The following is a 5,363-nucleotide window of genomic DNA, read 5'->3' as shown; positions in this document are numbered from 1 at the left end:
CTTAAATTTAAAACTTAGTACATATATGTATACGCAATGTACAATATTATATACTTTTACACATCGTTAGTTGGCGATGTTTCTGATACTTTGACAGTGGTAAAAAGATATAACAAAAATTATATACTTTAATACCATAAAAATATCAGTAACAGTTTAGCATTTTATTTTTTAATGTTTCAGTTTTATATTATGTATTAGTTTAATATTACATTAACATTTAGTTTATTTTGTAGCTTGTGTGTGTAATGCTTTTACAACTTTTATATGCGTTAATTAATTTTATTTTAACGTTGTTATTTACTCTTTAAACATTAAGTATCACATTTATTCTCATTTATAATACTAAAAACATCGTACTTTTAAGTTGTACCGACATTTTCCTTATAAAACATATACAAAAAAAACCTGAAGTTTTAGTACAAATGTACAATTCTAAATTGTGTTGTATTTCTAAAATATATTATTTATAATTATGTTCTGCAAATGTTATCAAAAACAGAATATGAAGTTCACATATATACATATACAGGGTGGTCCTGAAATTTTACATATATGTATATATGTAAATATAAAAATATAACTTTTAATAAAAAGTGTAGTTGAATGTTTAATCTCTACATGCGCGCGTTTAGAGGGGAACCTCTTTGGTCGCTCTTATTTTATCGTCATTGTGTGTGTGTGTTTGTGCGCGCGCACGTGCGCGCGTGCGTGTGTGTGTAGAATGATTGTAAAGGGAAATCTCAAAGAAAGCGTCTTCTTTGATATAGTATATAAGGTGTATAGTAACTTGAAAATGTACGGTACTGTAGGGCCCCTGCGTCGTGGGCCAATCCTGTAAAAGAAAAGAAGGACGAGCGCGAGGAAGGACTGCACGGCAGTCAGTCGTCGACCAGAGCCGCGAGTCGAAAGATACAATAAAGTTAACCGTTTGCATTAAGTGTGTTTCCTGATTTCCGCGCACCCCCGAGTCGTTACAACTTACGCTTACTGCAGGTGTAATTTTCTATATTCCCAATACCAATTTCAGAAATCGTTTAAAATACTTTTATATATCAAAGTTTTATTTATATGATAAAGCATAAAAGGATATACATTCAGCTTTCCAAATGATTTTTGTACACTAAAAAACAAAGTGACAAATGTTGTTTCTTAATTTGCCAAAGAAATTTTATATGAAGCATTATTGATAAATTTTCAAGCAATATTTGTCATTATTATTAATTGCACAAAGAATATATTTAGAAAGCATAATATATCAGTATCTCAGAGGTAGACAGTGTTAAGTCACATTTTTTGCAAAAACAAAATTTTTATATTTTATGAATGAGGTTGTTAAGGAAATGTTAAGTTAATTCATAAAATATAAAAGTCTAGTTTTTTTACAAAAATGTGACTTAACACTGATCTATCTTTGAGGCATTGATATATAGAATTGATATTTTTCTGACGGTTTCTGAAACGTTTATTTTCCCGAAAAAGAAACGTCTCTTAACGTTTTTTTGGTGAACATTTTTCTCCTAAATAAACGTTTCAATAAAATGGTTATGAAACGTTACGGCAAAACGTTTATGAAACGGTTTTGAAACCAATGTGTGCTGCCTGGGTAGTGCGGGCTGAAAACGAGCGTAGTACAGAAACGTATAATTCGTGTAAAATCATTAAACATTTTTTGTTTATAACTTTTTAATAAACAACGAGCGATGACTAAACCCTTCTGCAGATTACTCAGGAGGATGATCTTTGTAATATATGTCTAAGTCAAGTACTTGATTCGCGTGGATAACTGAAAATTCGTGCAAAATCATTAAACTTCTTTTGTTAATAACTTTTTAATAAACAACGAGCGACGGTTAAAATCTGTTTTACATTACTCAAGAGGGTAACCTTGACAACATATGTCAAGGTCAAGGTCATTGGAATAGGCTCCCCTAAACAGGAGTTTTACCAAACCTTTTTAAAAAAAGAAAAAATATATACGCCAAGTACATAAAAACTCCCAACTTGTCAAACTCAAAACTAAATATGAAATCAATAATTAACTAGCCAAGTATCTAGAAGCAGTTTGAGTATTTTACTCAAACGTTTTCCATGCATACTCTCTTATCGCATGACGACATTGAAGTACTTGGCGTGCCCGGATCGCAGTGGTCATGTATTCTTGTAAATTTGTACAATATCTTGATTTGTATTGTATCTTATATCTTCATGATTTTCAATAATGACTCGCAAATGATTTTGTGTCTCTTATAGGTAGGACAGGACGTTTTAATGTGATTTGGGCACGCCAAGTACTTCAATGTCGTCATGCGATAAGAGAGTATGCATGGAAAACGTTTGAGTAAAATACTCAAACTGCTTCTAGATACTTGGCTAGTTAATTATTGATTTCATATTTAGTTTTGAGTTTGACAAGTTGGGAGTTTTTATGTACTTGGCGTATATATTTTTTCTTTTTTTAAAAAGGTTTTTTAGGGATAGATTATTATATATGTTTGTTGTTAACGCTAGATTTAATTTATGATCATTGATAAACAAATTTACTTACTGCTTGCATGAAAGCCTCTTGATCATTTTTCAAGATATTTTCAAAATCAAAAAAATTTTGAATAGAAGTTAAGGGAAAGTGTTGTTTGATTTTATCATCCTTTAGCATGGAGTAGTCTTTGCCATATTGTTCACTATTTATTTTAGCCAAGATGAGTTTTGTAGTTTCTTGGATTTCTGACAGTGATTGCTCTTGTTTTTCTTTCATATTTTTAATTTCACTTTCAATATTTTTCAATATTGTTTCCAAGTCTGTGAAAGTGAAATCTATAGAATTTTCATTGGGGATTATTATTGGTACATCGTCAATGTTATCTCTTGTTAAAATAATATTATCTGAAAAAGACAAAATTAAATAAATAAATGTTTTAATTAAAAAGACGCTTATAATTACATAAGTTTATTGTTATAATTACACAAGTTTATTTTTATTACCATTTTTATCTTGTAAATTCCTTGGTAAATTATTTAATTCAACATCCTTGTTTGTGTGCGTTGAGACTAAAAAATTAGTTAATTTCATTCTAAACAGGTAAACCTTTTCCAGTATTCAACTATGTAAAATATGTAAAGTATTAAGCAATAATTAAATCAATGGAAGGATAATATAATAGAATATGTCAGTTAGCCGACCAAAAACCTTTAATGTTAAAGATCTTTATTACCGATGAGAAGACTTAATTCAAGTATTATCTAAAATAGCATTTCCTACATAATTATTATAAACATTATTATCCTTCTGCAGATTTAATTGTTTAAAATATAGTTTTTATTGACCTCACTTTAAAATTTTTTCTATTTTCTATTTTATTTTATTTTATTTTATTTATAATTATAAATTTTTTTATTTATGAAACTTTTTTAGGAAATAAATCTAAATTTATATAATATGCGTTTATTGTTAAGAAGTTATTAATAAATTATAATGAATGTTTTATAATAAATGTATATAATAAATGTTCAATAAATGTTTAAATCTTTATATAGTCTTTCTTTCAAATAAATAAGTTAAATACAAAATCTTTTGTACGAAAGACAAATCTCAATTCAAAAAACTCAATAAGATGTAATTTAATTTAAAATATTCACACATACAATTATGAACACTGAAAATTAATTTACTGATCAGCATTATTTCGATCATGAATTGAAGCATAGAATTTGAAGTTCGTGAAACATTCAAATTATCCAGATGATATAAAACAATATTTCTCAAAATGGTTATGTTTGCACAAATAGAAATTAAAAAAATAACGTGATGCAATACCTGATTTTTGTGATTCCTTGGATAACACCAATCTCAGAGGATTAGGATAAGTGACATAATTCTCATATTTATTATTTCTTATTTTTCTTTTCCCAATTCTTGATTCAGCCTCAGATTCTGATGTTGCTGCAATCTGTTTTTCTGCCTCTAAGGCTGATTCATAAGTATCTAATAAAAAGATAAGTACCTCATCACAAAACAAAATTAATTACATAATTAATTAAATAATAATATATATCAATGTATATACCTATATATATTTATATAAATAAATATTTATATAAATTTATATAAATACTATAAAATATAAAAGTCAGAAAAAATATTTCAATGATATAAATTTGCATAATATATATGGAATATATCTTAAATTAATCTATTTTAATACAAGTACGTATATAAACATTATCATAGAATATTTCTTTTTATCAATGGCACAATTAATAAAATGATTAATGCCATGAGACACACACACACACACACACACACATGCAATATTTTTCTTAACTTCGTTTTGTTAAGCGTAATTTACTTACCATGTTTACTAAAAATGTGACATTTATATCTAACAAAATTATCTTTAACTGATATTTCCTTTACTATTGCGGTTCTAATATTTTTCACTCCTGTAGGCCAATAACAATGATCTGGTTCATCTAGCCAAATTACGGGAACCACCTTAATATCTAAATTGTCAAATTGTACTACTGCATACTGAAAAATAAATTAAGATTAGGTTACAGAAATTGTATATCCTTCATATTTTTTTAAAAAAAAGTTAAATTAAAAATAGTTAAATAATTAAATAGTCAATATAAATACATTTAATCATTGAATAAAAATTAAAATGAAAAGCAGTGTTTAAAAAAGGAAAAAAGGGAAACCTGTGAATACGTTGGGAATAAACACAGTTGTACTATACTGCAAATAACCACTTGTATCTTGAAAAGTCAGTCCGTGTGTAATATTGACAAGAAACAGTCATTTATTTTGAAGGCTTTCCTTCTTATATTGTCCATGGATGTGATACGTTCTTCATTAGTTATTTCAACAAAACCACACCAAAATATAGTACTTTCCATCGGATTGTCAAAATAGGGTTTTATTTTATAATTTTTATATTTAATATAAAACATATTATCAATCCGCAAAATATAAATTATTTTTACAGGTTGATTATTTTTTAAAATAAAATTACAATTGGGTTCTTTAGTTCCTACTCTAAAATTTTTATAATGTATAGCTGAAAAACCTTCTGCTGATTTATTGTTTATTAAACGAAGACCATCTTCTTTAATAAAATTTTGTTGTTCTACTTTAGAAGAATGTTTATCGAATTCGTTTACTCTTTTTATAAATTGGGACAACGGTTTGACGTTTTAATCATCATTTTAATTGTATGCATATAATTTTCGAATGGAAAAGCACTGAATTTATCTAATGGGCCAAATATCTTCACGTCTGATACTAAATGAATAAGATTATGAACGTTATGATTCACAAATTCGTTGCCATATAAATAACCAAACTCCTTTACAAAATATATTAA

The 5,363-nt window shown here is 27.1% G+C and overlaps 1 long non-coding RNA gene across 1 annotated transcript; it reads left to right on the top strand.

Moving 5' to 3' along the window:
* The first annotated feature begins 522 nt into the window (after positions 1-522).
* On the top strand, positions 523-1,344 carry LOC105285520. The gene is made up of 2 exons (XR_895080.2): positions 523-778; positions 997-1,344. It is a non-coding gene; the product is annotated as an uncharacterized LOC105285520 (long non-coding RNA).
* The last annotated feature ends 4,019 nt before the right edge of the window (positions 1,345-5,363 follow it).

This window comes from Ooceraea biroi, chromosome 4 (assembly GCF_003672135.1).
Source record: "Ooceraea biroi isolate clonal line C1 chromosome 4, Obir_v5.4, whole genome shotgun sequence".
Lineage (NCBI taxonomy): Eukaryota > Metazoa > Arthropoda > Insecta > Hymenoptera > Formicidae > Ooceraea > Ooceraea biroi.
The sequence above is the reverse complement of the archived record's forward strand: the minus strand, read 5'-3'. Positions and strand labels throughout refer to the sequence as shown.